We start from the raw sequence: 20332 nt of genomic DNA on the forward strand, positions 1-20332 counted from the left end.
AAAGGCCCAAGACGGGCCACAGGCAAGTTCGGCAATTTGGCTGGAAATGGTAGCACTTTTCCCCTGGAACACAAACTCAAGAGCCCACAATGCATATGACATTTTGTCGGGCACGTTTGCCGCGCCGATGGCATCCAGGTCTGGAGGAGGGGGCAGCTTTGGTCTGGGAGAAATCCTCGTCCTTCTGGAATTTTTCTAGGCAAAGGCCCAGGACGGGCCACAGGCAAGTTCGGCAAGTTGGCTGGGAATGGGGGCAGTTTTCCCCATTAAGCTAAACTCTGAGCCCAAAATGTAGATGTCATTTGGTATGGCACTTTTGGCCCTCCAATGGCAGACAGGTCTGCAGGAGGAGGCAGCTTTGTTCTGGGAGAAATCCTCGTCCTGCTGGAATTTTTAGTAGGCAAAGGCCCAGGACGGACCGCAGGCAACTTAGGCAATTTGGGTTGGAAAGGTGGCACTTTTCCCCAGGAAGCCAAACTCTAGAGCCCACCTGGCAAAAGTCATTTTGTAGGGCACGTTTGGCCCTCCGAAGGCAGCCATGTCTGGATGAGGGGGCAGCTTCGGTCGGGGAGAAATCCTCGTCCTGCTGGAATTTTTCTAGGCAATTGGCCCGGACGGACCACAGGAAGTTAGTCAAGTTGGCTGGGAATGGTGGCACATTTCCCCCGGAAGCCAAACTCTAGACCCCACCTAGCAGAAGTCATTTTGTAGGGCACGTTTGGGCCTCCAATGTCATCCAGGTCTGGAGGAGGGGGCAGCATTGGTCTGGGAGAAATTCTCATCATTCTGGAATTTTTCTAGGCAAAGGCCCAGGACTTCCAAAAGGCAAGTTAGGCAAGTTGGCTGGGAATGGTGGCACTTTTCCCCATTTGGCTAAACTCTGAGCCCACAATGCATCTGACATTTTGTTGGGCACGTTTGGCCCTCTGATGTCATCCAGGTCTGGAGGAGGGGGCAGCTTTGTTCTGGGAGAAATCCTCGTCCTTCTGGAATTTTTCAAAGCAAAGGCCCAGGACGAGCCCCAGACAAGATAAGCAAGTTGTCTGGGAAAGGAATCACTTTTCCCCAGGAAGCCAAACGAAGAGCCCACAATGCATACGTCATTTTGTAGGGCACGTTCGGCCCTCCGATGGCAGCCAGGTTTGGAGGAGGTGTCAGCACTGGTCTGGGAGAAATCCTCGTCCTTCTGGAAATTTTCCAGGCCTAGGCCCAGGACGGGCCACAGGCAAGTTAGGCAAGTTGACTGGGAAAGGAGTCATTTTTCCCGAGGAAGCCAAACTCAGGAGCCCACTTGGCAGACGTCTTTTTGTAGTGCACGTTTGGCCCTCCGATGTCAGCCAGGTTTGGAGGAGGGGGCAGCATTGGTCTGGGAGAAATCCTCGTCCTTCTGGAATTTTGATAGGCAAAGGCCCAAGACGGGCCACAGGCAAGTTCGGCAATTTGGCTGGAAATGGTAGCACTTTTCCCCTGGAACACAAACTCAAGAGCCCACAATGCATATGACATTTTGTCGGGCACGTTTGCCGCGCCGATGGCATCCAGGTCTGGAGGAGGGGGCAGCTTTGGTCTGGGAGAAATCCTCGTCCTTCTGGAATTTTTCTAGGCAAAGGCCCAGGACGGGCCACAGGCAAGTTCGGCAAGTTGGCTGGGAATGGGGGCAGTTTTCCCCATTAAGCTAAACTCTGAGCCCAAAATGTAGATGTCATTTGGTATGGCACTTTTGGCCCTCCAATGGCAGACAGGTCTGCAGGAGGAGGCAGCTTTGGTCTGGGAGAAATCCTCGTCCTTCTGGAATTTTTCTAGGCATAGGCCCAGGACGGGTCACTGGCAAGTTAGGCAAGTTGAATGGGAAAGTTGGCACTTTTCCTCAGGAAGTCAAACTCAAGAGCCCACTTGGCAGAAGCCATTTTGTAGGGCAGGTTTGGGCCTCCAATGGCAGACAGGTTTGGAGGAGGGGGCACCTTTGTTCTGGGAGAAATCCTCGTCCTTCTGGAATTTTTCTAGGCAAAGGCCCAGGACGAGCCCCAGACAAGTTCGGCAACTTGTCTGGGAAAGGAGTCACTTTTCCCCAGGAAGCCAAACGAAGATCCCACAATGCATACGTCTATTTGTAGGGCACGTTTGGCCCTCCGATGGCAGCCAGGTTTGGAGGAGGGGGCAGCATTGGTCTGGGAGAAATCCTCGTCCTTCTGGAATTTTTCCAGGCGTAGGCCCAGGACGGGCCACAGGCAAGTTAGGCAAGTTGACTGGGAAAGGAATCGCTTTTCCCCAGGAAGCCAAACTCAAGAGCCCACAATGCATATGACATTTTGTCGGGCACGTTTGGCGCTCCGATGACATCCAGGTCTGTAGGAGGGGGCACCTTTGTTCTGGGAGAAATCCTCGTCCTTCTGGAAATTTTCTAGTCAAAGACCCAGGACGGGCCACAGGCAAGTTCGGCATGTTGCCTGGGAAAGGTGTCACTTTTCCCCAGGAAGCCAAACGAAGAGCCCGCAATGCATACGTCATTTTGTAGGCCACGTTTGGCGCTCCGATGGAGTCCAGGTCTGGATGAGGGGGCAGCTTTGGTCTGGGAGTAATCCTCGTCCTTCTGGAATTTTTCTAGGCAAAGGCCCAGGACAGGCCACAGGCCAGTTAGGCAAGTTGTCTGGGAAAGGAATGATTTTTCCCCAGGAAGCCAAACTCAAGAGCCCACTTGGCAGAAGTTATTTTGTAGGGCAGTTTTCGGCCTCCGATGGCAGCCAGGTCTGAAGGAGGGGGCAGCTTTGGCCTGGGAGAAATCCTCGTCCTTCTGGAAATTTTTCTAGGCAAAGGCCCAGGAAGGGTCACAGGTAAGCTAGGCAAGTTGGCTTGGAAAGGTGGCACTTTTTCCCTTAGGCTAAACTCTGCGCCCACAATGCATATGACATTTTGTCGGGCACGTCTGGCCCTCCAATGTCATCCAGGTCTTTAGGAGGGGGCAGCTTTGTTCTGGGAGAAATCCTCGTCCTTGTGGAATTTTTCTAGGCAAAGGCCCAGGGCGGGCCACAGGCAAGTAAGGCAAGTTGGGTGGGAAAGGTGTCACTTTTCCCCAGGAAGCACAGCTCAAGAGCCCACTTGGCAGATATCATTTTTTCGGGCACGTTTGGCACTCTGATGACAGCCAGGATTAGAGTAGGGGACAGCATTGGCCTGGGAGAAATCCTCGTCCTTCTGGAATTTTTCTAGGCAAAGGCCCAAGACGGGCCACAGGCAAGTTCGGCAATTTGGCTGGAAATGGTAGCACTTTTCCCCTGGAACACAAACTCAAGAGCCCACAATGCATATGACATTTTGTCGGGCACGTTTGCCGCGCCGATGGCATCCAGGTCTGGAGGAGGGGGCAGCTTTGGTCTGGGAGAAATCCTCGTCCTTCTGGAATTTTTCTAGGCAAAGGCCCAGGACGGGCCACAGGCAAGTTCGGCAAGTTGGCTGGGAATGGGGGCAGTTTTCCCCATTAAGCTAAACTCTGAGCCCACAATGTAGATGTCATTTGGTATGGCACTTTTGGCCCTCCAATGGCAGACAGGTCTGCAGGAGGAGGCAGCTTTGGTCTGGGAGAAATCCTCGTCCTTCTGGAATTTTTCTAGGCAAAGGCCCAGGACGGGCCACAGGCAAGTTAGGCAAGTTGGCTGGGAAAGGTGTCATTTTTCCCGAGGAAGCCAAACTCAAGAGCCCACTTGGCATATGTCATTTTGTCGGGCACGTTTGGGCCTCTGATGGCAGCCAGGTTTGGTGGAGGAGTCAGCTTTGGTCTGGGAGAAATCCTCGTCCATCTGGAATTTTTCTAAGCATAGGCCCAGGACGGGTCACTGGCAAGTTATGCAAGTTGACTGGGAAAGTTGGCACTTTTCCTCAGGAAGTCAAACTCAAGAGCCCACTTGGCAGAAGCCATTTTGTAAGGCAGGTTTGGGCCTCCAATGGCAGACAGGTTTGGAGGAGGGGGCAGCTTTGTTCTGGGAGAAATCCTCGTCCTTCTGGAATTTTTCTAGGCAAAGGCCCAGGACGAGCCCCAGACAAGTTCGGCAACTTGTCTGGGAAAGGAGTCACTTTTCCCCAGGAAGCCAAACGAAGATCCCACAATGCATACGTCATTTTGTAGGCCACGTTTGGCCCTCCGATGGCAGCCAGGTTTGGAGGAGGGGGCAGCATTGGTCTGGGAGAAATCCTCGTCCTTCTGGAATTTTTCCAGGCGTAGGCCCAGGACGGGCCACAGGCAAGTTAGGCAAGTTGACTGGGAAAGGAATCACTTTTCCCCAGGAAGCCAAACTCAAGAGCCCACAATGCATATGACATTTTGTCGGGCACGTTTGGCGCTCCGATGACATCCAGGTCTGTAGGAGGGGGCACCTTTGTTCTGGGAGAAATCCTCGTCCTTCTGGAAATTTTCTAGTCAAAGGCCCAGGACGGGCCACAGGCAAGTTCGGCATGTTGCCTGGGAAAGGTGTCACTTTTCCCCAGGAAGCCAAACGAAGAGCCCACAATGCATACGTCATTTTGTAGGCCACGTTTGGCGCTCCGATGGAATCCAGGTCTGGATGAGGGGGCAGCTTTGGTCTGGGAGTAATCCTCGTCCTTCTGGAATTTTTCTAGGCAAAGGCCCAGGACCCGCCACAGGCCAGTTAGGCAAGTTGTCTGGGAAAGGAATCATTTTTCCCCAGGAAGCCAAACTCAAGAGCCCACAATGCATATGGCATTTTGTCGGGCACGTTTGGCGCTCCGATGGCATCCAGGTCTGGAGTAAGGGGCAGCTTTGTTCTGGGAGAAATCCTCGTCCTTCTGGAAATTTTTCTAGGCAAAGGCCCAGGACTGCCAAAAGGCAAGTTAAGCAAGTTGGCTGGGAAAGGTGGCACTTTTCCCCAGGAAGCCAAACTCAAGAACCCACTTGGCAGAAGTTATTTTGTAGGGCAGTTTTGGGCCTCCGATGGCAGCCAGGTCTGAAGGAGGGGGCAGCTTTGGCCTGGGAGAAATCCTCGTCCTTCGGGAAATTTTTCTAGGCAAAGGCCCAGGACGGGTCACAGGTAAGCTAGGCAAGTTGGCTTGGAAAGGTGGCACTTTTTCCCTTAGGCTAAACTCTGCGCCCACAATGCATATGACATTTTGTCGGGCACGTCTGGCCCTCCAATGTCATCCAGGTCTTTAGGAGGGGGCAGGTTTGTTCTGGCAGAAATCCTCGTCCTTGTGGAATTTTTCTAGGCAAAGGCCCAGGACGGGCCACAGGCAAGTAAGGCAAGTTGGCTGGGAATGGTGGCACTTTTCTCCATTAAGACAAACTCTGATCCCACACTGCATATGACATTTTGTTGGGCACGTATGGGCCTCCAATGGCATCCAGGTCTGGAGGAGGTGTCAGCTTTGGTCTGGGAGAAATCCTCGTCCTTCTGGAATTTTTCTAGGCAAAGGCCCAGGACGGGCCACAGGCAACTTAGGCAAGTTGGGTGGGAAAGGTGTCACTTTTCCCCAGGAAGCACAGCTCAAGAGCCCACTTGGCAGATATCATTTTGTCGGGCACGTTTGGCACTCTGATGACAGCCAGGATTAGAGTAGGGGACAGCATTGGCCTGGGAGAAATCCTCGTCCTTCTGGAATTTTTCTAGGCAAAGGCCCAAGACGGGCCACAGGCAAGTTCGGCAATTTGGCTGGAAATGGTAGCACTTTTTTCCCCTGGAACACAAACTCAAGAGCCCACAATGCATATGACATTTTGTCGGGCACGTTTGCCGCGCCGATGGCATCCAGGTCTGGAGGAGGGGGCAGCTTTGGTCTGGGAGAAATGCTCGTCCTTCTGGAATTTTTCTAGGCAAAGGCCCAGGACGGGCCACAGGCAAGTTCGGCAAGTTGGCTGGGAATGGGGGCAGTTTTCCTCATTAAGCTAAACTCTGAGCCCACAATGTAGATGTCATTTGGTATGGCACTTTTGGCCCTCCAGTGGCAGACAGGTCTGCAGGAGGAGGCAGCTTTGGTCTGGGAGAAATCCTCGTCCTTCTGGAATTTTTCTAGGCAAAGGCCCAGGACGGGCCACAGGCAAGTTCGGCAAGTTGGCTGGGAAAGGTGTCACTTTTCCCCAGGAAGCCAAACTCAAGAGCCCACTTGGCAGATGTCATTTTGTCGGGCACGTTTGGGCCTCTGATGGCAGCCAGGTTTGGTGGAGGAGTCAGCTTTGGTCTGGGAGAAATCCTCGTCCATCTGGAATTTTTCTAGGCATAGGCCCAGGACGGGTCACTGGCAAGTTATGCAAGTTGACTGGGAAAGTTGGCATTTTTCCTCAGGAAGTCAAACTCAAGAGCCCACTTGGCAGAAGCCATTTTGTAGGGCAGGTTTGGGCCTCCAATGGCAGACAGGTTTGGAGGAGGGGGCAGCTTTGTTCTGGGAGAAATCCTCGTCCTTCTGGAATTTTTCTAGGCAAAGACCCAGGACGGGCCACAGGCAAGTTCGGCATGTTGCCTGGGAAAGGTGTCACTTTTCCCCAGGAAGCCAAACGAAGAGCCCGCAATGCATACGTCATTTTGTAGGCCACGTTTGGCGCTCCGATGGAATCCAGGTCTGGATGAGGGGGCAGCTTTGGTCTGGGATTAATCCTCGTCCTTCTGGAATTTTTCTAGGCAAAGGCCCAGGACAGGCCACAGGCCAGTTAGGCAAGTTGTCTGGGAAAGGAATCATTTTTCCCCAGGAAGCCATACTCAAGAGCCCACAATGCATATGGCATTTTGTCGGGCACGTTTGGCGCTCCGATGGCATCCAGGTCTGGAGTAAGGGGCAGCTTTGTTCTGGGAGAAATCCTCGTCCTTCTGGAAATTTTTCTAGGCAAAGGCCCAGGACTGCCAAAAGGCAAGTTAAGGAAGTTGGCTGGGAAAGGTGGCACTTTTCCCCAGGAAGCCAAACTCAAGAACCCACTTGGCAGAAGTTATTTTGTAGGGCAGTTTTGGGCCTCCGATGGCAGCCAGGTCTGAAGGAGGGGGCAGCTTTGGCCTGGGAGAAATCCTCGTCCTTCTGGAAATTTTTCTAGGCAAAGGCCCAGGAAGGGTCACAGGCCAGCTAGGCAAGTTGGCTTGGAATGGTGGCACTTTTTCCCTTAGGCTAAACTCTGCGCCCACAATGCATATGACATTTTGTCGGGCACGTCTGGCCCTCCAATGTCATCCAGGTCTTTAGGAGGGGGCAGCTTTGTTCTGGGAGAAATCCTCGTCCTTGTGGAATTTTTCTAGGCAAAGGCCCAGGACGGGCCACAGGCAAGTTCGGCAAGTTGGCTGGGAATGGTGGCACTTTTCTCCATTAAGACAAACTCTGATCCCACACTGCATATGACATTTTGTTGGGCACGTATGGGCCTCCAATGGCATCCAGGTCTGGAGGAGGTGTCAGCTTTGGTCTGGGAGAAATCCTCGTCCTTCTGGAATTTTTCTAGGCAAAGGCCCAGGACGGGCCACAGGCAACTTAGGCAAGTTGGGTGGGAAAGGTGTCACTTTTCCCCAGGAAGCACAGCTCAAGAGCCCACTTGGCAGATATCATTTTGTCGGGCACGTTTGGCACTCTGATGACAGCCAGGATTAGAGTAGGGGACAGCATTGGCCTGGGAGAAATCCTCGTCCTTCTGGAATTTTTCTAGGCAAAGGCCCAAGACGGGCCACAGGCAAGTTCGGCAAGTTGGCTGGGAATGGTAGCACTTTTCCCCTGGAACACAAACTCAAGAGCCCACAATGCATATGACATTTTGTCGGGCACGTTTGCCGCGCCGATGGCATCCAGGTCTGGAGGAGGGGGCAGCTTTGGTCTGGGAGAAATCCTCGTCCTTCTGGAATTTTTCTAGGCAAAGGCCCAGGACGGGCCACAGGCAAGTTCGGCAAGTTGGCTGGGAATGGGGGCAGTTTTCCCCATTAAGCTAAACTCTGAGCCCACAATGTAGATGACATTTGGTATGGCACTTTTGGCCCTCCAATGGCAGACAGGTCTGCAGGAGGAGGCAGCTTTGGTCTGGGAGAAATCCTCGTCCTTCTGGAATTTTTCTAGGCAAAGGCCCAGGACGGGCCACAGGCAAGTTCGGCAAGTTGGCTGGGAAAGGTGTCACTCTTCCCCAGGAAGCCAAACTCAAGAGCCCACTAGGCAGATGTCATTTTGTCGGGCACGTTTGGGCCTCTGATGTCAGCCAGGTTTGGTGGAGTAGTCAGCTTTGGTCTGGGAGAAATCCTTGTCCATCTGGAATTTTTCTAGGCATAGGCCCAGGACGGGTCACTGGCAAGTTATGCAAGTTGACTGGGAAAGTTGGCACTTTTCCTCAGGAAGTCAAACTCAAGAGCCCACTTGGCAGAAGCCATTTTGTAAGGCAGGTTTGGGCCTCCAATGGCAGACAGGTTTGGAGGAGGGGGCAGCTTTGTTCTGGGAGAAATCCTCGTCCTTCTGGAATTTTTCTAGGCAAAGGCCCAGGACGAGCCCCAGACAAGTTCGGCAACTTGTCTGGGAAAGGAGTCACTTTTCCCCAGGAAGCCAAACGAAGATCCCACAATGCATACGTCTTTTTGTAGGGCACGTTTGGCCCTCCGATGGCAGCCAGGTTTGGAGGAGGGGGCAGCATTGGTCTGGGAGAAATCCTCGTCCTTCTGGAATTTTTCCAGGCGTAGGCCCAGGACGGGCCACAGGCAAGTTAGGCAAGTTGACTGGGAAAGGAATCGCTTTTCCCCAGGAAGCCAAACTCAAGAGCCCACAATGCATATGACATTTTGTCGGGCACGTTTGGCGCTCCGATGACATCCAGGTCTGTAGGAGGGGGCACCTTTGTTCTGGGAGAAATCCTCGTCCTTCTGGAAATTTTCTAGTCAAAGACCCAGGACGGGCCACAGGCAAGTTCGGCATGTTGCCTGGGAAAGGTGTCACTTTTCCCCAGGAAGCCAAACGAAGAGCCCGCAATGCATACGTCATTTTGTAGGCCACGTTTGGCGCTCCGATGGAGTCCAGGTCTGGATGAGGGGGCAGCTTTGGTCTGGGAGTAATCCTCGTCCTTCTGGAATTTTTCTAGGCAAAGGCCCAGGACAGGCCACAGGCCAGTTAGGCAAGTTGTCTGGGAAAGGAATCATTTTTCCCCAGGAAGCCAAACTCAAGAGCCCACTTGGCAGAAGTTATTTTGTAGGGCAGTTTTCGGCCTCCGATGGCAGCCAAGTCTGAAGGAGGGGGCAGCTTTGGCCTGGGAGAAATCCTCGTCCTTCTGGAAATTTTTCTAGGCAAAGGCCCAGGAAGGGTCACAGGTAAGCTAGGCAAGTTGGCTTGGAATGGTGGCACTTTTTCCCTTAGGCTAAACTCTGCGCCCACAATGCATATGACATTTTGTCGGGCACGTCTGGCCCTCCAATGTCATCCAGGTCTTTAGGAGGGGGCAGCTTTGTTCTGGGAGAAATCCTCGTCCTTGTGGAATTTTTCTAGGCAAAGGCCCAGGGCGGGCCACAGGCAAGTAAGGCAAGTTGGGTGGGAAAGGTGTCACTTTTCCCCAGGAAGCACAGCTCAAGAGCCCACTTGGCAGATATCATTTTTTCGGGCACGTTTGGCACTCTGATGACAGCCAGGATTAGAGTAGGGGACAGCATTGGCCTGGGAGAAATCCTCGTCCTTCTGGAATTTTTCTAGGCAAAGGCCCAAGACGGGCCACAGGCAAGTTCGGCAATTTGGCTGGAAATGGTAGCACTTTTCCCCTGGAACACAAACTCAAGAGCCCACAATGCATATGACATTTTGTCGGGCACGTTTGCCGCGCCGATGGCATCCAGGTCTGGAGGAGGGGGCAGCTTTGGTCTGGGAGAAATGCTCGTCCTTCTGGAATTTTTCTAGGCAAAGGCCCAGGACGGGCCACAGGCAAGTTCGGCAAGTTGGCTGGGAATGGGGGCAGTTTTCCCCATTAAGCTAAACTCTGAGCCCACAATGTAGATGTCATTTGGTATGGCACTTTTGGCCCTCCAATGGCAGACAGGTCTGCAGGAGGAGGCAGCTTTGGTCTGGGAGAAATCCTCGTCCTTCTGGAATTTTTCTAGGCAAAGGCCCAGGACGGGCCACAGGCAAGTTAGGCAAGTTGGCTGGGAAAGGTGTCATTTTTCCCGAGGAAGCCAAACTCAAGAGCCCACTTGGCATATGTCATTTTGTCGGGCACGTTTGGGCCTCTGATGGCAGCCAGGTTTGGTGGAGGAGTCAGCTTTGGTCTGGGAGAAATCCTCGTCCATCTGGAATTTTTCTAAGCATAGGCCCAGGACGGGTCACTGGCAAGTTATGCAAGTTGACTGGGAAAGTTGGCACTTTTCCTCAGGAAGTCAAACTCAAGAGCCCACTTGGCAGAAGCCATTTTGTAAGGCAGGTTTGGGCCTCCAATGGCAGACAGGTTTGGAGGAGGGGGCAGCTTTGTTCTGGGAGAAATCCTCGTCCTTCTGGAATTTTTCTAGGCAAAGGCCCAGGACGAGCCCCAGACAAGTTCGGCAACTTGTCTGGGAAAGGAGTCACTTTTCCCCAGGAAGCCAAACGAAGATCCCACAATGCATACGTCATTTTGTAGGCCACGTTTGGCCCTCCGATGGCAGCCAGGTTTGGAGGAGGGGGCAGCATTGGTCTGGGAGAAATCCTCGTCCTTCTGGAATTTTTCCAGGCGTAGGCCCAGGACGGGCCACAGGCAAGTTAGGCAAGTTGACTGGGAAAGGAATCACTTTTCCCCAGGAAGCCAAACTCAAGAGCCCACAATGCATATGACATTTTGTCGGGCACGTTTGGCGCTCCGATGACATCCAGGTCTGTAGGAGGGGGCACCTTTGTTCTGGGAGAAATCCTCGTCCTTCTGGAAATTTTCTAGTCAAAGGCCCAGGACGGGCCACAGGCAAGTTCGGCATGTTGCCTGGGAAAGGTGTCACTTTTCCCCAGGAAGCCAAACGAAGAGCCCACAATGCATACGTCATTTTGTAGGCCACGTTTGGCGCTCCGATGGAATCCAGGTCTGGATGAGGGGGCAGCTTTGGTCTGGGAGTAATCCTCGTCCTTCTGGAATTTTTCTAGGCAAAGGCCCAGGACCCGCCACAGGCCAGTTAGGCAAGTTGTCTGGGAAAGGAATCATTTTTCCCCAGGAAGCCAAACTCAAGAGCCCACAATGCATATGGCATTTTGTCGGGCACGTTTGGCGCTCCGATGGCATCCAGGTCTGGAGTAAGGGGCAGCTTTGTTCTGGGAGAAATCCTCGTCCTTCTGGAAATTTTTCTAGGCAAAGGCCCAGGACTGCCAAAAGGCAAGTTAAGCAAGTTGGCTGGGAAAGGTGGCACTTTTCCCCAGGAAGCCAAACTCAAGAACCCACTTGGCAGAAGTTATTTTGTAGGGCAGTTTTGGGCCTCCGATGGCAGCCAGGTCTGAAGGAGGGGGCAGCTTTGGCCTGGGAGAAATCCTCGTCCTTCGGGAAATTTTTCTAGGCAAAGGCCCAGGACGGGTCACAGGTAAGCTAGGCAAGTTGGCTTGGAAAGGTGGCACTTTTTCCCTTAGGCTAAACTCTGCGCCCACAATGCATATGACATTTTGTCGGGCACGTCTGGCCCTCCAATGTCATCCAGGTCTTTAGGAGGGGGCAGCTTTGTTCTGGGAGAAATCCTCGTCCTTGTGGAATTTTTCTAGGCAAAGGCCCAGGACGGGCCACAGGCAAGTAAGGCAAGTTGGCTGGGAATGGTGGCACTTTTCTCCATTAAGACAAACTCTGATCCCACACTGCATATGACATTTTGTTGGGCACGTATGGGCCTCCAATGGCATCCAGGTCTGGAGGAGGTGTCAGCTTTGGTCTGGGAGAAATCCTCGTCCTTCTGGAATTTTTCTAGGCAAAGGCCCAGGACGGGCCACAGGCAACTTAGGCAAGTTGGGTGGGAAAGGTGTCACTTTTCCCCAGGAAGCACAGCTCAAGAGCCCACTTGGCAGATATCATTTTGTTGGGCACGTTTGGCACTCTGATGACAGCCAGGATTAGAGTAGGGGACAGCATTGGCCTGGGAGAAATCCTCGTCCTTCTGGAATTTTTCTAGGCAAAGGCCCAAGACGGGCCACAGGCAAGTTCGGCAATTTGGCTGGAAATGGTAGCACTTTTTTCGCCTGGAACACAAACTCAAGAGCCCACAATGCATATGACATTTTGTCGGGCACGTTTGCCGCGCCGATGGCATCCAGGTCTGGAGGAGGGGGCAGCTTTGGTCTGGGAGAAATGCTCGTCCTTCTGGAATTTTTCTAGGCAAAGGCCCAGGACGGGCCACAGGCAAGTTCGGCAAGTTGGCTGGGAATGGGGGCAGTTTTCCTCATTAAGCTAAACTCTGAGCCCACAATGTAGATGTCATTTGGTATGGCACTTTTGGCCCTCCAGTGGCAGACAGGTCTGCAGGAGGAGGCAGCTTTGGTCTGGGAGAAATCCTCGTCCTTCTGGAATTTTTCTAGGCAAAGGCCCAGGACGGGCCACAGGCAAGTTCGTCATATTGCCTGGGAAAGGTGTCACTTTTCCCCAGGAAGCCAAACTCAAGAGCCCACTTGGCAGATGTCATTTTGTCGGGCACGTTTGGGCCTCTGATGGCAGCCAGGTTTGGTGGAGGAGTCAGCTTTGATCTGGGAGAAATCCTCGTCCATCTGGAATTTTTCTAGGCATAGGCCCAGGACGGGTCACTGGCAAGTTATGCAAGTTGACTGGGAAAGTTGGCATTTTTCCTCAGGAAGTCAAACTCAAGAGCCCACTTGGCAGAAGCCATTTTGTAGGGCAGGTTTGGGCCTCCAATGGCAGACAGGTTTGGAGGAGGGGGCAGCTTTGTTCTGGGAGAAATCCTCGTCCTTCTGGAATTTTTCTAGGCAAAGACCCAGGACGGGCCACAGGCAAGTTCGGCATGTTGCCTGGGAAAGGTGTCACTTTTCCCCAGGAAGCCAAACGAAGAGCCCGCAATGCATACGTCATTTTGTAGGCCACGTTTGGCGCTCCGATGGAATCCAGGTCTGGATGAGGGGGCAGCTTTGGTCTGGGATTAATCCTCGTCCTTCTGGAATTTTTCTAGGTAAAGGCCCAGGACAGGCCACAGGCCAGTTAGGCAAGTTGTCTGGGAAAGGAATCATTTTTCCCCAGGAAGCCATACTCAAGAGCCCACAATGCATATGGCATTTTGTCGGGCACGTTTGGCGCTCCGATGGCATCCAGGTCTGGAGTAAGGGGCAGCTTTGTTCTGGGAGAAATCCTCGTCCTTCTGGAAATTTTTCTAGGCAAAGGCCCAGGACTGCCAAAAGGCAAGTTAAGGAAGTTGGCTGGGAAAGGTGGCACTTTTCCCCAGGAAGCCAAACTCAAGAACCCACTTGGCAGAAGTTATTTTGTAGGGCAGTTTTGGGCCTCCGATGGCAGCCAGGTCTGAAGGAGGGGGCAGCTTTGGCCTGGGAGAAATCCTCGTCCTTCTGGAAATTTTTCTAGGCAAAGGCCCAGGAAGGGTCACAGGCCAGCTAGGCAAGTTGGCTTGGAATGGTGGCACTTTTTCCCTTAGGCTAAACTCTGCGCCCACAATGCATATGACATTTTGTCGGGCACGTCTGGCCCTCCAATGTCATCCAGGTCTTTAGGAGGGGGCAGCTTTGTTCTGGGAGAAATCCTCGTCCTTGTGGAATTTTTCTAGGCAAAGGCCCAGGACGGGCCACAGGCAAGTTCGGCAAGTTGGCTGGGAATGGTGGCACTTTTCTCCATTAAGACAAACTCTGATCCCACACTGCATATGACATTTTGTTGGGCACGTATGGGCCTCCAATGGCATCCAGGTCTGGAGGAGGTGTCAGCATTGGTCTGGGAGAAATCCTCGTCCTTCTGGAATTTTTCCAGGCGTAGGCCCAGGACGGGCCACAGGCAAGTTAGGCAAGTTGACTGGGAAAGGAATCACTTTTCCCCAGGAAGCCAAACTCAGGAGCCCACAATGCATATGACATTTTGTCGGGCACGTTTGGCGCTCCGATGACATCCAGGTCTGGAGTAAGGGGCACCTTTGTTCTGGGAGAAATCCTCGTCCTTCTGGAAATTTTCTAGTCAAAGACCCAGGACGGGCCACAGGCAAGTTCGGCATGTTGCCTGGGAAAGGTGTCACTTTTCCCCAGGAAGCCAAACGAAGAGCCCGCAATGCATACGTCATTTTGTAGGCCACGTTTGGCGCTCCGATGGAATCCAGGTCTGGATGAGGGGGCAGCTTTGGTCTGGGAGTAATCCTCGTCCTTCTGGAATTTTTCTAGGCAAAGGCCCAGGACAGGCCACAGGCCAGTTAGGCAAGTTGTCTGGGAAAGGAATCATTTTTCCCCAGGAAGCCAAACTCAAGAGCCCACTTGGCAGAAGTTATTTTGTAGGGCAGTTTTCGGCCTCCGATGGCAGCCAGGTCTGAAGGAGGGGGCAGCTTTGGCCTGGGAGAAATCCTCGTCCTTCTGGAAATTTTTCTAGGCAAAGGCCCAGGAAGGGTCACAGGTAAGCTAGGCAAGTTGGCTTGGAATGGTGGCACTTTTTCCCTTAGGCTAAACTCTGCGCCCACAATGCATATGACATTTTGTCGGGCACGTCTGGCCCTCCAATGTCATCCAGGTCTTTAGGAGGGGGCAGCTTTGTTCTGGGAGAAATCCTCGTCCTTGTGGAATTTTTCTAGGCAAAGACCCAGGGCGGGCCACAGGCAAGTAAGGCAAGTTGGGTGGGAAAGGTGTCACTTTTCCCCAGGAAGCACAGCTCAAGAGCCCACTTGGCAGATATCATTTTTTCGGGCACGTTTGGCACTCTGATGACAGCCAGGATTAGAGTAGGGGACAGCATTGGCCTGGGAGAAATCCTCGTCCTTCTGGAATTTTTCTAGGCAAAGGCCCAAGACGGGCCACAGGCAAGTTCGGCAATTTGGCTGGAAATGGTAGCACTTTTCCCCTGGAACACAAACTCAAGAGCCCACAATGCATATGACATTTTGTCGGGCACGTTTGCCGCGCCGATGGCATCCAGGTCTGGAGGAGGGGGCAGCTTTGTTCTGGGAGAAATCCTCGTCCTTCTGGAATTTTTCTAGGCAAAGGCCCAGGACGGGCCACAGGCAAGTTCGGCAAGTTGGCTGGGAATGGGGGCAGTTTTCCCCATTAAGCTAAACTCTGAGCCCACAATGTAGATGTCATTTGGTATGGCACTTTTGGCCCTCCAATGGCAGACAGGTCTGCAGGAGGAGGCAGCTTTGGTCTGGGAGAAATCCTCGTCCTTCTGGAATTTTTCTAGGCAAAGGCCCAGGACGGGCCACAGGCAAGTTAGGCAAGTTGGCTGGGAAAGGTGTCATTTTTCCCGAGGAAGCCAAACTCAAGAGCCCACTTGGCATATGTCATTTTGTCGGGCACGTTTGGGCCTCTGATGGCAGCCAGGTTTGGTGGAGGAGTCAGCTTTGGTCTGGGAGAAATCCTCGTCCATCTGGAATTTTTCTAAGCATAGGCCCAGGACGGGTCACTGGCAAGTTATGCAAGTTGACTGGGAAAGTTGGCACTTTTCCTCAGGAAGTCAAACTCAAGAGCCCACTTGGCAGAAGCCATTTTGTAAGGCAGGTTTGGGCCTCCAATGGCAGACAGGTTTGGAGGAGGGGGCAGCTTTGGCCTGGGAGAAATCCTCGTCCTTCTGGAATTTTTCTAGGCAAAGGCCCAGGACGAGCCCCAGACAAGTTCGGCAACTTGTCTGGGAAAGGAGTCACTTTTCCCCAGGAAGCCAAACGAAGATCCCACAATGCATACGTCATTTTGTAGGCCACGTTTGGCCCTCCGATGGCAGCCAGGTTTGGAGGAGGGGGCAGCATTGGTCTGGGAGAAATCCTCGTCCTTCTGGAATTTTTCCAGGCGTAGGCCCAGGACGGGCCACAGGCAAGTTAGGCAAGTTGACTGGGAAAGGAATCACTTTTCCCCAGGAAGCCAAACTCAAGAGCCCACAATGCGTATGACATTTTGTCGGGCACGTTTGGCGCTCCGATGACATCCAGGTCTGTAGGAGGGGGCACCTTTGTTCTGGGAGAAATCCTCGTCCTTCTGGAAATTTTCTAGTCAAAGGCCCAGGACGGGCCACAGGCAAGTTCGGCATGTTGCCTGGGAAAGGTGTCACTTTTCCCCAGGAAGCCAAACGAAGAGCCCACAATGCATACGTCATTTTGTAGGCCACGTTTGGCGCTCCGATGGAATCCAGATCTGGATGAGGGGGCAGCTTTGGTCTGGGAGTAATCCTCGTCCTTCTGGAATTTTTCTAGGCAAAGGCCCAGGACAGGCCACAGGCCAGTTAGGCAAGTTGTCTGGGAAAGGAATCATTTTTCCCCAGGAAGCCAAACTCAAGAGCCCACAATGCATATGGCATTTTGTCGGGCACGTTTGGCGCTCCGATGGCATCCAGGTCTGGAGTAAGGGGCAGCTTTGTTCTGGGAGAAATCCTCGTCCTTCTGGAAATTTTTCTAGGCAAAGGCCCAGGACTGCCAAAAGGCAAGTTAAGCAAGTTGGCTGGGAAAGGTGGCACTTTTCCCCAGGAAGCCAAACTCAAGAACCCACTTGGCAGAAGTTATTTTGTAGGGCAGTTTTGGGCCTCCGATGGCAGCCAGGTCTGAAGGAGGGGGCAGCTTTGGCCTGGGAGAAATCCTCGTCCTTCGGGAAATTTTTCTAGGCAAAGGCCCAGGACGGGTCACAGGTAAGCTAGGCAAGTTGGCTTGGAGAGGTGGCACTTTTTCCCTTAGGCTAAACTCTGCGCCCACAATGCATATGACATTTTGTCGGGCACGTCTGGCCCTCCAATGTCATCCAGGTCTTTAGGAGGGGGCAGCTTTGTTCTGGGAGAAATCCTCGTCCTTGTGGAATTTTTCTAGGCAAAGGCCCAGGACGGGCCACAGGCAAGTAAGGCAAGTTGGCTGGGAATGGTGGCACTTTTCTCCATTAAGACAAACTCTGATCCCACACTGCATATGACATTTTGTTGGGCACGTATGGGCCTCCAATGGCATCCAGGTCTGGAGGAGGTGTCAGCTTTGGTCTGGGAGAAATCCTCGTCCTTCTGGAATTTTTCTAGGCAAAGGCCCAGGACGGGCCACAGGCAAGTAAGGCAAGTTGGCTGGGAATGGTGGCACTTTTCTCCATTAAGACAAACTCTGATCCCACACTGCATATGACATTTTGTTGGGCACGTATGGGCCTCCAATGGCATCCAGGTCTGGAGGAGGTGTCAGCTTTGGTCTGGGAGAAATCCTCGTCCTTCTGGAATTTTTCTAGGCAAAGGCCCAGGACGGGCCACAGGCAACTTAGGCAAGTTGGGTGGGAAAGGTGTCACTTTTCCCCAGGAAGCACTGCTCAAGAGCCCACTTGGCAGATATCATTTTGTCGGGCACGTTTGGCACTCTGATGACAGCCAGGATTAGAGTAGGGGACAGCATTGGCCTGGGAGAAATCCTCGTCCTTCTGGAATTTTTCTAGGCAAAGGCCCAAGACGGGCCACAGGCAAGTTCGGCAATTTGGCTGGAAATGGTAGCACTTTTTTCCCCTGGAACACAAACTCAAGAGCCCACAATGCATATGACATTTTGTCGGGCACGTTTGCCGCGCCGATGGCATCCAGGTCTGGAGGAGGGGGCAGCTTTGTTCTGGGAGAAATCCTCGTCCTTCTGGAATTTTTCTAGGCAAAGGCCCAGGACGGGCCACAGGCAAGTTCGGCAAGTTGGCTGGGAATGGGGGCAGTTTTCCTCATTAAGCTAAACTCTGAGCCCACAATGTAGATGTCATTTGGTATGGCACTTTTGGCCCTCCAGTGGCAGACAGGTCTGCAGGAGGAGGCAGCTTTGGTCTGGGAGAAATCCTCGTCCTTCTGGAATTTTTCTAGGCAAAGGCCCAGGACGGGCCACAGGCAAGTTCGTCATATTGCCTGGGAAAGGTGTCACTTTTCCCCAGGAAGCCAAACTCAAGAGCCCACTTGGCAGATGTCATTTTGTCGGGCACGTTTGGGCCTCTGATGGCAGCCAGGTTTGGTGGAGGAGTCAGCTTTGGTCTGGGAGAAATCCTCGTCCATCTGGAATTTTTCTAGGCATAGGCCCAGGACGGGTCACTGGCAAGTTATGCAAGTTGACTGGGAAAGTTGGCATTTTTCCTCAGGAAGTCAAACTCAAGAGCCCACTTGGCAGAAGCCATTTTGTAGGGCAGGTTTGGGCCTCCAATGGCAGACAGGTTTGGAGGAGGGGGCAGCTTTGTTCTGGGAGAAATCCTCGTCCTTCTGGAATTTTTCTAGGCAAAGACCCAGGACGGGCCACAGGCAAGTTCGGCATGTTGCCTGGGAAAGGTGTCACTTTTCCCCAGGAAGCCAAACGAAGAGCCCGCAATGCATACGTCATTTTGTAGGCCACGTTTGGCGCTCCGATGGAATCCAGGTCTGGATGAGGGGGCAGCTTTGGTCTGGGATTAATCCTCGTCCTTCTGGAATTTTTCTAGGCAAAGGCCCAGGACAGGCCACAGGCCAGTTAGGCAAGTTGTCTGGGAAAGGAATCATTTTTCCCCAGGAAGCCAAACTCAAGAGCCCACAATGCATATGGCATTTTGTCGGGCACGTTTGGCGCTCCGATGGCATCCAGGTCTGGAGTAAGGGGCAGCTTTGTTCTGGGAGAAATCCTCGTCCTTCTGGAAATTTTTCTAGGCAAAGGCCCAGGACTGCCAAAAGGCAAGTTAAGCAAGTTGGCTGGGAAAGGTGGCACTTTTCCCCAGGAAGCCAAACTCAAGAACCCACTTGGCAGAAGTTATTTTGTAGGGCAGTTTTGGGCCTCCGATGGCAGCCAGGTCTGAAGGAGGGGGCAGCTTTGGCCTGGGAGAAATCCTCGTCCTTCGGGAAATTTTTCTAGGCAAAGGCCCAGGACGGGTCACAGGTAAGCTAGGCAAGTTGGCTTGGAAAGGTGGCACTTTTTCCCTTAGGCTAAACTCTGCGCCCACAATGCATATGACATTTTGTCGGGCACGTCTGGCCCTCCAATGTCATCCAGGTCTTTAGGAGGGGGCAGCTTTGTTCTGGGAGAAATCCTCGTCCTTGTGGAATTTTTCTAGGCAAAGGCCCAGGACGGGCCACAGGCAAGTAAGGCAAGTTGGCTGGGAATGGTGGCACTTTTCTCCATTAAGACAAACTCTGATCCCACACTGCATATGACATTTTGTTGGGCACGTATGGGCCTCCAATGGCATCCAGGTCTGGAGGAGGTGTCAGCTTTGGTCTGGGAGAAATCCTCGTCCTTCTGGAATTTTTCTAGGCAAAGGCCCAGGACGGGCCACAGGCAACTTAGGCAAGTTGGGTGGGAAAGGTGTCACTTTTCCCCAGGAAGCACAGCTCAAGAGCCCACTTGGCAGATATCATTTTGTCGGGCACGTTTGGCACTCTGATGACAGCCAGGATTAGAGTAGGGGACAGCATTGGCCTGGGAGAAATCCTCGTCCTTCTGGAATTTTTCTAGGCAAAGGCCCAAGACGGGCCACAGGCAAGTTCGGCAATTTGGCTGGAAATGGTAGCACTTTTTTCGCCTGGAACACAAACTCAAGAGCCCACAATGCATATGACATTTTGTCGGGCACGTTTGCCGCGCCGATGGCATCCAGGTCTGGAGGAGGGGGCAGCTTTGGTCTGGGAGAAATGCTCGTCCTTCTGGAATTTTTCTAGGCAAAGGCCCAGGACGGGCCACAGGCAAGTTCGGCAAGTTGGCTGGGAATGGGGGCAGTTTTCCTCATTAAGCTAAACTCTGAGCCCACAATGTAGATGTCATTTGGTATGGCACTTTTGGCCCTCCAGTGGCAGACAGGTCTGCAGGAGGAGGCAGCTTTGGTCTGGGAGAAATCCTCGTCCTTCTGGAATTTTTCTAGGCAAAGGCCCAGGACGGGCCACAGGCAAGTTCGTCATATTGCCTGGGAAAGGTGTCACTTTTCCCCAGGAAGCCAAACTCAAGAGCCCACTTGGCAGATGTCATTTTGTCGGGCACGTTTGGGCCTCTGATGGCAGCCAGGTTTGGTGGAGGAGTCAGCTTTGATCTGGGAGAAATCCTCGTCCATCTGGAATTTTTCTAGGCATAGGCCCAGGACGGGTCACTGGCAAGTTATGCAAGTTGACTGGGAAAGTTGGCATTTTTCCTCAGGAAGTCAAACTCAAGAGCCCACTTGGCAGAAGCCATTTTGTAGGGCAGGTTTGGGCCTCCAATGGCAGACAGGTTTGGAGGAGGGGGCAGCTTTGTTCTGGGAGAAATCCTCGTCCTTCTGGAATTTTTCTAGGCAAAGACCCAGGACGGGCCACAGGCAAGTTCGGCATGTTGCCTGGGAAAGGTGTCACTTT

The sequence above is a fragment of the Cinclus cinclus genome, chromosome 2 (assembly GCF_963662255.1).
Source record: "Cinclus cinclus chromosome 2, bCinCin1.1, whole genome shotgun sequence".
NCBI lineage: Eukaryota > Metazoa > Chordata > Aves > Passeriformes > Cinclidae > Cinclus > Cinclus cinclus.